Genomic DNA, 12,935 nt, shown 5'->3' with positions numbered 1-12,935 from the left:
TCAACCCTTGGGCTCCCGCGGCCCAGGACAACTTCGAATGCTGCCCGACAAATATTAAAACATTATGAGCTCTTGGCAGGGCACGGTGGCTCACACCTGTAATCCCAGCACTATTGGGAGGCCAAGGCTGGCAGATCACTTGAGGTCAAGAGTTCAAGACCAGCCTGGCCAACACGGCAAAACCCTATCTGTGCTAAAAATACAAAAATGAGCCAGGCACAGTGAGCATGCCTGTAATCCCAGCAACTCCAGAGGCTGAGGTGGGAGAATCCTTTGAACTCAGGAGGTGGAGGCTGCAGTGAGCTGAGATCTTGCTACTGCACTCAATCCTGGACGACAGGGCAAGACTCACTCTTAAAAAAATTATGAGATCTTTTTGCATTCTTTTTTTTTAGCTGATCAGCTATCGCTGGTGTTAGAGCATCTTAAGTGAGTCCCAGGGAAGCCAAAAGATTGGACACTCCTGCAGGCTAAGTGGAAATTTAAAATGAAACAAATTTAGTTTTAAAACCAAAATATTTAGTAATTAAAACTGGCAAGGTGTTCTTAATTTATTTGAGCATATGCTTGAAATAGGATAGAAGGTAAATTTGCTTTACATTAAATTTTATCTCACAAACAGTAACTTTCCACTTTTAGTATACTATGTTCTTTTGATGTCAGATACAGTAATAATATGGTTTTTCTTTTTAATTTTTTAAAAAATATTATTTTCCTTTAAGTTCCAGGATACATATGCAGAACGTGCAGATCTGTTACATAGGTAAACGTGTGCCATAATGGTTTGCTGCACCTATCAACCCATCACCTAAATATTAAGCCCAGCATGCGTTAGCTATTTGTGACATTAGCTATTTGTCCAGGTTTTATAATGGCAAACATACTCCCTGCATGACCATTCACCCCGGATCCCCTGCAGCAGCGCCCACACCACTAGTAAATGCCTTCTTATCCCCTGTTTCAATCACTGTCCCAAATGGTTCCTAGTAGATACAAAACGTTTTTTTCTCCAATGGGAAAATAGAACACAGGGAGCCACTCAGTTTGCTCCCAACACCGCTCTCCAGTCGCTCACCGGAGCTACCTTGGCAAGTACTCTAGGAGTATGGGAAAATGAAAACAACAAACTCACACACCTTTTTAACATACACAACCAGTTCTGTCTACCCAGCCAAGGTATATTCTTCTTATGTGGAACATCGACCTATATCTGCCTCCCCACTAACTGGACAGGCACCTGTACCTTAGTCTTTCTAAGTCCCAACATTAACATTGCCCAAGGAAATCAGACCTCATCAGTACTCCTTAAAGCTCAAGTCTGTCAGCCATACAACTAATACCCCTACTTACAGGGTTAGGAATGGCTCCTGCTACAGGAACTGGAATAGCTGGTTTATCTACTTCATTATCCTACTACCACACACTCTCAAAGGATTTCTCAGACAGTTTGCAAGAAATAACGAAATCTATCCTTACTTTACAATCCCAAATAGATTCTTTAGCAGCAGTGACTCTCCAAAACCACCGAGGCTTAGACTTCCTCACTGCTGAGGCTGAGACCTCCTCACTCCTAGCAACTGGGACTACAGGCGCCCACCACCACGCCCCGCTAATTTTTTGTATTTTTAGTAGAGACGGGGTTTCACCGTGTTATGGTCTCGACCTCCTGACCTCGTGATCCACCCACCTCGGCCTCCCAAAGTGTTGGGATTACAGGTGTGAGCCGCCACGCCCAGCCTCTTACTATAAATTTTTAAAACACATACAAATCTATTTTATAGCCAATCTGTTAGAATTGCAATCTTAAAAATTACTCCAGGTCAAAACATTTAAAATCTCATCAGAAAAGTCTACCTTTCCAGACTGCTATATTTCTATGGGAAATCTTCAGTAGTAGCCTGCTGAAAGTTATCATCCCCTTACCCCTAATTAGAAATCCACATGCCTGTTCTTACTCCCCATTCTTGTCCTACCAATACTGTCTTCACTTAAATGCCACTTTGATCATTTTGTCTTACATTTGTATACAGACTTTTCAGTTTACAAGTGTTTTCACATTTGTTACAACATTATTTCATCATGCAGACCTAAGAGGTAGATACGAGCACTATTTTTATAAACAAGGTTACTGGTATTTGATTAGGTTAAATGATTTGTTCCAAGTTCCCATAGCTAGTAAGTGGCAGAACCAAAATACAGACTTATCTTTTGACATCCACTTATTGCTGTTACCACTATGCAGCTGCTGCTTCTATCTAAGTGGTGAGGCCTTTCCTATCTCTTCCACATCCACCATTGTGACCTTGGAATACATCATTATTATTTGACACTTATGTGGCTGCAAACCTGGCTGCCACAAAGGGACTCAAAGAGTTCTCTTTGTGAAAAGAATGTCTACTTATGAAAACACTACTCAACCGAATTGTTATTATTATAGTTTTACAGGTGTCCTATTTCTCATGTTTATCCAGCTCCTGAAATGTTTCTTCAGCTGTATACTGGATAATCAAAATATACCAACACTTTCAAGTCCCAAGCATTATCTTTTCAAGTTCCAAGTTGTACAAGACTGAGACTACAATTTAAACTCTTTCTCTCTGAATCCAATTAGAGCTTTCGTAATCTGGAGATACACAGAATCATATATTTGCCCATAGGTGAATGCAGAGAAATTCTTTAGTTTTTAGACAAACTTAACTTCAGAACTCAAATAGATTCCTAGTGACTTCTAAGACTTATTTTCTTTTGCACTATTCTACACTGGCTTCTTAAATTAATCCTGCAAATTAGCAGAATTGCACTATGCAATAGTTATCTAGTTGGCACATGATTATAAAGTATGTTCTGATAAACATCTGAAAATAATTTCTTATGGACACATGCAGAGGTGACAGAATAAAGTCAAATCATCTTTTTATGTTTTAACATGACTCATTACTTATGTTTTAAAATAACAATAGCAACAACAACAACAACAATACACTGTACCTCAGTATTTGAAGGTCATTTCGTATCTTCTTTTTGTCCTGATTCTGATGTGGGCATCTTATCTACAAAATGTTATTCACAGACACATATATGAGAACATTTTTTGCTGTAAATTGTAAAACATATACTATATCCATTTATGAATATTTCAATAAAATAACAGTAATAGCAAAAATAGAATTCAGGATTGAAGCAGGTTTAGGAAAAAGAATTGATAGTATGGAAAAAGATAGCAAAAAGTTTTTTTTTAAAAGTAGACATTATATTTGGGTCTATAAAGTTATTTTCTAAATAACAGCGTTTAAGCATAAAAATATTTTCAGAGATATTCACTGACTTACCACTTCTATTATTTTAGTATAAAAAAATAAAATTGTCATCGCTTGCTTGATTTTGTGGAGCTCGTTCAATAATGCCAATGTCATTTTATTGTTTTCCAGTTACTGTCTTTGTTGCTCCCTCCTATTACAAACAAAAAACAAAAGCAACAACAACAAAAAAAGCTTCAGAAAAAAATGTATTTATTCACTCACTCACTCAGTTTGTCAGTAAGACAAAAAAAAAAAAACACACACACACACACACATACATTGTATCTATCAAATCACAGGCACTATCGTGGGAGAAGCAGAAAATATACACAGAAGATAGATTCTGACCTATATTCAAGAAATGGCAGAGACATATGAACACAAAAACAGAAAAAGGTGTAATTCACCAGTTCTACAATTTAAGTCAATATAATACATAAGGGCACAAAGGAGAGAACAATCAGTTTTACCTGAAAAGCATAGAAACTGCTACCATAATTGGGCCATATTTGGAGGGACAGACAAAGTGCAGAGTCAGGATACAAAGTCTAGGTGCAATAGCATGTGTAAAATAATAAGGCATGAAACAACATTGCAAATGAGGGATGCCAAAGGGATGTGGTAAAACTGGAACACAGTCGGAGGAAATGAGATGAAGAGATAAAATGGAACCACACCATATAAGATATGTGTCATGCTGGAATGTGAACGTACCCCTTCATGTGATGAGTTACATTATTACAAATGTATTTTAGAAAGGTGACACTTCTAGCAGTGTAAAGATAGAGGAACATGGGGAGATGGGGCAAAACTAGAGAGGAGTATGTCAAAATTATAGGTAGAGAGTCAGTTATGCTAATGAGAGATGGAAGATTATAAGAAGGTAGAAAGTACAAAATTTGGTGTGTGACTGGATTGGTGACATGGAGGAGGGCTGAGGGCAGGTTGAAGTGCTTGAGTGTTTCACAGCTACTTCCTAGGTGTTATTTACTAGGGTGGGGAAACCACATGACAGATTAGAGTCAGGAAAATAATAAAAATGATGTTTTCAGTTTGAGACCTATAAAATTTGAGGGATCCAAGGGGCTTGGAAGAAAGAGCTGAATAAATACATTTGGAGTACGAGTAGATGACCTACATCAGGAAAATTACATGGTGATAAGAAGGTAAACATTTATAAGATAGACTAAATGGGTAGAATTAAATAACACAAACCTTTGCAGAATGCTGATATTTTGAAAATGAAATCAAAGAAGAGAAAAAAACATGGGATTAAGTTTTTCAATTACATATTTCTACATTTGTTTCAAGAATATAATTTCATTTACATAGGTAAATATTTCTGAAACATTTTTGCAACATACATCTTTGAATTGAATGAAAACATTTAATTCTAAAACACCAAGATTCTGGAAGAGGACTTTTATAAAAATTAACCTTGAAATTTTTAGTTGTACAAGAGAAATGCTTACCTAATTATAGAATTATGAGGCTTTTTTTCTTTTTTTCTTTTTCTTTTTTTTTTTTTTTTTTGAGATGGAGTCTTGCTCTGTTGCCCAGGCTGGAGTGCAGTGGCTCCATCTCCGCACACTGCAACCTCTGCCCCCCGAGGTTCACGCCATTCTCCTGCCTCAGCCTCCCAAGTAGTTGGGACTACAGGCACCCGTCACCATGGCTGGCTAATTTTTTGTGTTTTTTGTAGAGAGGGGGTTTCACTGTATTAGCCAGGATGGTCTCGATCTCCTGACCTCGTGATCCGCCTGCCTCAGCCTCCCAGAGTGCTGGGATTACAGGCGTGAGCCACCGTGCCCAGCCTCTACTAGGTATTTTAAAGAGTACAACAAATTGCTCTTACCTATAGTCGTCCTTATATTTTCTTTCAGCTTTTTATGAAAATCAGCTATAAGTCACTCAGACATCTGAGCAGTATTTTATTACTTGGCTATCTTTTCTTAATTTTTATTTTAAATAATTATATCATAGCTCTTATTCTAGAGAGTTCCTGCTCTCGTTTAAACCACTATTTTCACTGTGTTGTTATAATAATCTTATATAATATATACAATGTCTATATCTATATATAATATATAATCTTATATAATATTTATAATAATCTTATAATATAATAAGAGTCTCATCTTGACTTTTATGTAGTCTTTATGTTTATCTTACTTTTCTGTATTGAATTATTTCCTTTCATCCCCTTCTTCTAATTGATTATTATACAAACATGGTGGCATCCATTAGATTATTTTTTGGCCAAAATAACCTAGGACAAAAATTTACTCTTACATAGCTTATAGTATTGTAGAAATAATTAAGATTAAAAAATTTAAATTGCACGTTATATTTTGAAATATCCCTTCACGATGTACAGGTTTATTACCTCTTGTGTGGAAGATGTGAGATTCTGGTTTGTAATAGTACCTTATTTAAATGGGTTTGCACTGAAATAGTATAGGCTGTTTCTATTCTATGTGTCAAATAGCTAAGTATAAATAATTGTATAAATTCTGCTTCTTCCAAAAAACAGAGAGAAAGAGAATAATGGGGTGGGGGGGTGCAATGATTGATTACTGAAAACCATACATAGAAACTAAATAGAAACCTGTAACTAAATATAGTGACAACGGAGACAGAGACAGCCTAAAAACCAGACACTGAAGAAATGTATTCTGTAAGGAAAAAAGTCTGGGGTAAATAATTTTTAAAAAAGTGAAGGAGGCCAGGCGCGGTGGCTCAAGCCTGTAATCCCAGCACTTTGGGAGGCCGAGACGGGCGGATCACGAAGTCAGGAGATCGAGACCATCCTGGCGAACACGATGAAACCCCGTCTCTACTAAAAAAAAAAATACAAAAATAAACTAGCCGGGCGTGGCGGCGGGCACCTGTAGTCCCAGCTACTTGGGAGGCTGAGGCAGGAGAATGGCGTGAACCCGGGGGGCAGAGCTTGCAGTGAGCTGAGATCTGGCCACTGCACTCCAGCCTGGGTGACAGAGAGAGACTCCGTCTCAAAAAAAAAAGGGTGAAGGAGGAGGAAGAAACAAATAAGAGACATGACCAGTCAATCAAGTATGAGCAAGTATGAGCTTCAGTCATGAAAGAAAAGGAAAAGCAACTGCTATAACATATGCGATGAAATACACATAATAGAGACTTTTGTTCATAATACATTTCTATCATGCTGATGAGTATTTACACTGTGATTAGTTATTTTGTTAATACCTGTGTAATAAAAATTTTATTATTATATAAAAAGGCGTTCAATTAATTAAACATGGCCTTCAGCCACTACCTAAAAGCTGGAACATTCTTACTACAGAAAGAGGAAAAACGAATGTCTTATAAACTTTTCACTTGAAGAAAGTATTGGTAATCAGAATTCTAAAGAGTAATGTATAGCTTGAAAATATATGTTTAATAGAGCATGTGTTGAGACTAAAATATATTAAAATTTTTAAAATCTAAACTCCACTTGGAGGATACTAGAAAATATAGAGTAACCGTCTTTCCTATTTACTACATATCTCTGATTTATTGTCTTCTTATTTAAGACATATTTTCTCAACATAACTCACCTGAATTTATGCATTCTAAACACTACAAGAAACTATAAATTTAAGTCATATTTTAGAAATGCATTAGATTTAATTATTAGATATATTATGCATATTATCTTACTTGTAGCATTCCATTACATAAAAATTCATTTATCTGCTTATTTATTCACATTGAAAACCTCTTAAAATGCTTTTTATAGACAAGACCGTATTCTCGGTACTCTAGGATGAACACAAGTATGTTTTCTAACCTCCAGTATCTCATAGTGATGCAAGAGCTTCAAAACGATTATTTAAACAACTAAATACAAAATCTTTTGAAATTTAAAAATTTCAAATGTGATCAAAGGCCTTTGAACAATATGTTTAAAAACTACAATTTAAAAATTCTGAAATTAAAATCTTACCATATACTTATTAAGAGTGTCTGCTTCCAGAACTGCATTCTTCATTTAGATGAAGAGTTTAAAGTATACTTTCAAAGAAATAACTTAGAGCCGGGCGCGGTGGCTCACGCCTGTAATCCCAGCACTTTGGGAGGCCGAGGTGGGTGGATCACAAGGTCAGGAGATTGAGACCACGGTGAAATCCCGTCTCTACTAAAAATACAAAAAATTAGCCGGGCGCGGTGGCCGGCGCCTGTAGTCCCAGCTACTCGGGAGGCTGAGGCAGGAGAATGGCGTGAACCGGGGAGGCGGAGCTTGCAGTGAGCCAAGATCGCGCCACTGCACTCCAGCCAGGGGGACAGAGCGAGACTCCGTCTCAAAAAAATAATAATAATAATAACTTAGAAAACACACTGGCATCCCTTAGTAATACAGATTCTTAGAAAGAGAATTTAGAATTCAAAATTTTTTCGGTTATTTTTTAAAATTAGAGATAAGGGTTCGCTATGTTGCCCACACGGGTCTCAAACTCTTGGGCTCAAGCACTCCTCCTGCTTCAGCCTCCCTAGTAACTGGAACTACCATGCACCGCCATGCCCAAATAGATTTTCACAATTTCTAATATTACTTTGGTGTAAAGAACCAAGAAGAGAAACTGAGAAAAAGCTCTCTCCTAAAAACTACATCGTATCAAAATAATAAGTGCAAAAAAAAAAAAAAAAAAAACCTATATGCTATGTGGTACAGTTTGGAAACGGAACAGTATCAGAAAGATTCCTTGATTACTATAAATAAGTAATTGGATCCATTAAAGATAAATGTCAGCATGAGTTTTTTTAAGTTACAATAGAATACTTTTAAAAGTCACAGTAAGAATACTTACTGCCAGGCTGGGTGCAGTGTCTCATGCCTGTACTTCCAGTGCTTTGGGAGACCGAGATGGGAGGATCACTTGATCCTGGGAGTTTGAGACCAGCTTAGACAACACAGGGAACTTCATCTTTACAAAAATGCAAATCAGCCAGGCATGGTGGTGCCCGCCTGTGGCCCCAGCTACTTGGGAGATTGATTGTGGGAGGATCACTTGGGCCCGGGAGTTCGTGGGTACAGCGATCTGTGATTGTGCCATAAACAAGGAATGAGAGGTCCTGTTGCTTCACGTCTGTGACAGCATTTGACGTTTTCAGTCTTCTGGATTTGGGTTATTATTTGGTTATTTGTGCTCCTGCACCCCAAGCCTGGGCAACAGACTTTCTCTCAAAATAAATAAATAAAAGACTTCTAGTCACTATATCACATCTATGTCGAACTCTTTACACACCAAGCTTGCAGAGTTAAAGCCCACAGCACCCTCTAATTATGTGATGGAGACCAAGTGATTAAAGTGGGTGACCATGTTCTTGCTTTTGGTCATTCCAATAGATGTGCAGTGGGAGCTCACTACTGCCTTTCCCTAAGGATTATTATATGGAGCGTCATTCCAAATGCTTATTTCTTATTTGTATATTTTATTTGGTGAGATGCCTGTTACAGTCTTTAGCTCACTTTTTAATTGGGTTGTTTGTTTCTTACTATTATGTTTTAAGAATATTGGTATATTTTGGATAAAATTCATTATTCAAATATGTTCCTGCAAATATTTTCTTCCAGTCCGTGTCTTGTCTTCCCTTTCAGTGGCTTTAACACAACAAAAATGTGACATTTTAATCCAAGTCCAGCTTGTCATATTATTTCTTTTGTGTATTGTAACGGCGTTTTTTTTCTAGAGATAATCAAATCCAAGAGAGTCTAGATTTTCTCCTGTTATTTTCCAGAAGTTTTATAGTTTTGTATTTGACATTTAGGTCTGTGATTCATTTTGAGTTAATTTTGGTGAGGGAGTAAGATCTGATTCATTTTTTTTACATGCGGATATTCAGTTATTCCAGCACCACTTTCTGAAGAAACCAGTCTTTGTTTCATCATATTGCCTTTACTTTTTCATCAAAGATTAATTAAATATATTGATATGTCTCTATTTCTAAACTCTCTGTCTTGTTTCATTAACCTGTCTATTCTTTCATCATATGATACTGCCTTGATTACCGTAGCTTTTCAGTTTAAGTCTTGAAGTTGAGTAGTGCCTGTCTGTCCTCCAGCTTTGTTCTCCTTCACTATTGTGTTAGCTATTCAAGGTTTTTTTCTTCTCCATATAAGTTTTAGAATTACTTTTTCTATATCCATAAAATAATTTGCTTCCATTTTGATTAGAAGTGCATTGAATCTGTACCTTGGGAAGAATTGACATCCTGACGATATTGAGTTATTCTATTCTTGAATATAATGTGTCTTCTCCAACTCTTCAGTTCTTTTTTATTTCCATCATCAGATATGGACAATTTATGAAATTACATAACTCTCTCTACCTTGATCAAAGGACAGTAATGAATTCCTCATTCTTCAGCCAACAAGTCACCTCTGAGGGCCATGTGTCTAAACATAGACAGGAGGGTAAGAAAATGATAAAGACATCCTGGGAAAAGTAGGAAATTCAAGAATCAGCAACTGTGTCTAAGTAACTCCTTTCCATTTCCCCAGGGCACCTGTTGCTTCAGCCAACACCTGCTGGGATGTGCCCAGGACGCTGGTGCTGCTGGTTTTCCCAGCCCTGTCCCCGGGGCTGCCATTAGGTGTGGTGTGGCTCTTGACCTTAGCAAGAATGTTCTTCTTCATCCCTACCATGGGTGAAATTTTTTCACAAACACTTTTTAAAACAATGCCAACTTTTATATTAGATAGAAGTGCCGTGTGTACAGGTTTACGTGTGTCTTTTTGGTAGAATGTTGTATTTTCTTTTGGGTATATTCCCAGTAATGAGATTGCTGGGTCAATTAGTAGCTCTGTTTTACATTTTTTTGAGAAATCTCCAAACTGCTTTCCATAGTGGCCGACCTAATTTACATTCCCAGTGACAGTGAACAGGAGTTTCCTTTGCGGCCTCACCAGCATCTGTTAACAAATAACCACTTTTATTCCAGACATAGATCATCTGTTAGTTTTGATTTTAGTACATCATCTGAAGAAGATAGTGTTTTTCACAACCAAAGATGATTCCTCTTTCCAAAGATGTTTGATTTTTTTTCTCTTTTTCTGAAGGCGTGTGGAACTTTCTGTCTGCATCAGTTTTGGGTATAGGTTAAGAGCATTGTACCTTGAAGTGACCCATCTCACTGTCCCCAGGCAGTGTTCTGTCCCAGAACTCTTCACAAGCTTTTTCCCCCTGTGGGCCCAGTGTGGAGAGGAGCAGCCCACATAGTCTTTCACCAGGCAAGTGACACAAAGAATTAACACAATCATGTGTGACTGTTCTCAAGGTTCCCAAACACAGAAAGGGGAAAGGTGCAGGTAACACAGCTTCATTAATGGCAGTAACATCTCTGCTCAGCAGGAAACATACTGTGGGCTCTGAGAACAGGTTACAACGAATATTGAGGCAGAAAAAGTCACGTGAATCAGATATTAGCCCCCAAATGCTCTTGCTCAAATGTTCAATGTCCTGCCTGCACATGTGGCAATGCCAGACTTGCAGAAAGCACATGTGGTGAGAGACAAAGCCTGCTGCCTGGCTGTGAGCTTCAGTGCCCAGTGAGACGCAGCAAGTTTCCATCTCTTCTTTCTACACTCCTGCTTTTATTGCCCATTTTCATATACGTTTTATTCCATTTTTCAATGTTGTATTCCATTGGTCTTTCAGACTAATGATGAAACAACACAACACAATTTTTTTTTTTTTTTTTTTGAGGTGGAGTCTTGCTCTATCACCCAGGCTGGAGTGCAGTGATGCGATCTTGGCTCACTGCAAACTCTGCCACCTGGGTTCACGCCATTCTCCTGCCTCAGCCTCCCAAGTAACTGGGACTACAGGCACCCGCCACGATGCCCTGCTAACTGTTTTGTATTCTTAGTAGAGACGGGGTTTCACTGTGTCAGCCAGGACAGTCTCAATCTCCTGACCTCATGATCCGCCCACTTCGGCCTCCAAGACAGCATGATTTTAATTCCCAAGTCTTTACAATATTTTAAAGGAGAAGTCAATCTCTTTTAATTTTCAGATTTTTCATGGATATTTTAATTTGTTTGCTCTTCTTTACGATAAAATTGTAAGTTAATTGGAGTTAAAATCAACTTATTTTCTTTTCTTTATTTTCTTAACTTTTATTTTAATCTCAGGGGTACACGTGCAGGCTGTGCAGGGTTGTTGCACAGGTAAATGGCTGTCAGCGGGGCGGGTTGCTGTGCAGATTATTTCATCACCCAGGTGTTAAGCCTGGTGTCCAGTAGTTATTGTCCCTGATCCTCTCTCTCCTCCCACCTTTCACCCTCCGACAGGCCCCAGTGTGTGTTGTGTCCCTTTATGTGTCCATGTGTTCTCCTCATTTAGCTCCCACTTACAAGTGAGAACAGGCCGTGTTTGGTTTTCTGTTCCTGAATTCCTTTGCTAAGGATAATGGTCTCCACCTCCATCCACGCCCTTGCAAAGGTACATATACTTCATGGAATACTATGCAACCATAAATCAACTTATTAATTAAAGTACCTTTGATGTCTTAACAATGCTTATCCTGCCTAATCATGTAATGTCTTAATTTTTCATTGATACAAATCTATTTTTATGTTTTTAAGAAATATTTTGCACCAATTCCATACTAATTGAATCATTTAAAATAATTTTCTTCTAAATGTTGGCATTATCTGTTTTCCATCTATGAACATGAACACAAGACACTCTCATTAGTTCAATTAATGTAATTTATTGTGTTAATGAATTTCCTAATGCAATGACTCTCACTTGAGTTTCTGGCATAAATGGACTTCCTAATGATCTAGGATTTTAAGGGGTTGGCACAATGGTTTTTAACATTCAAAAATTTTACTTTCATATTAATATGCTCTAATTGTCTACAATATTCTATACAGCATCAAAGTTATATCACTTTTATATATCCTTTCTAAAAACTATTGGGAAAATTGGTTACTTTATAACTATTAAATAGTTTAAGCATATTGGTATATTAATAAGTTCATGAATAAAATTTTCTTCTGGACAATATAAATTTGATGCTTTCTTGTGTAGAAAACAAATATTTAATAAATGTCCTGTTTCTTCTATGAATATTACTTAATTCAGCATCTCTATCTGTATGGGGTAAATGATCTTAAAATACATTTCCTAGACTATATATGAGCCACAGTTTAATGTTAATTTGCATTGAAGCACACTATTTTGTCCCTGTTTTTTATTTTAATATTTGCCTTTAAGTTCTTCTCTGCACCGTAACCTGTTGACATCTCCTTCTCAAGGTCTTTGTGTGGTCCCACCTATTTACAATTCACTAATAGTTTGGCTCAGGAATTTGGGGGTTAACTGAAAATCAGATTTTCAGCAGAGGCAGATCTCAGGGAAGCACGGAATCCGGTAAGACACATCTGCTTTGCTGTCAGTCTCTCATGTCCTGTTCTCTCCATGTGAGCCCCTGTCTGCCTCCAGGGATCATGGAAAAACAGAGCCTCTGCCATTTTATTGTCTTTGAAGATGCTTGGTAGAAAGTTGTCATTTTTCTGGTAATTGGAAACTAAGACAAAGTTATTCCAAAATAACTTTAACTCATCAAATATGTACTGTCCTTGTATCTACAGGTGAGATGACAATT

At 37.4% G+C, this 12,935-nt stretch overlaps 1 long non-coding RNA gene across 1 annotated transcript; it reads left to right on the top strand.

Moving 5' to 3' along the window:
- The first annotated feature begins 8,972 nt into the window (after positions 1-8,972).
- On the top strand, positions 8,973-9,998 carry LOC117082556. The gene is made up of 2 exons (XR_004436670.1): positions 8,973-9,735; positions 9,823-9,998. It is a non-coding gene; the product is annotated as an uncharacterized LOC117082556 (long non-coding RNA).
- The last annotated feature ends 2,937 nt before the right edge of the window (positions 9,999-12,935 follow it).

Source organism: Trachypithecus francoisi, unplaced genomic scaffold (genome assembly GCF_009764315.1).
Source record: "Trachypithecus francoisi isolate TF-2019V2 unplaced genomic scaffold, Tfra_2.0 Lachesis_group9, whole genome shotgun sequence".
Classification (NCBI taxonomy): Eukaryota; Metazoa; Chordata; class Mammalia; order Primates; family Cercopithecidae; genus Trachypithecus; species Trachypithecus francoisi.
This window is presented reverse-complemented; position numbering and strand designations above follow the sequence as displayed.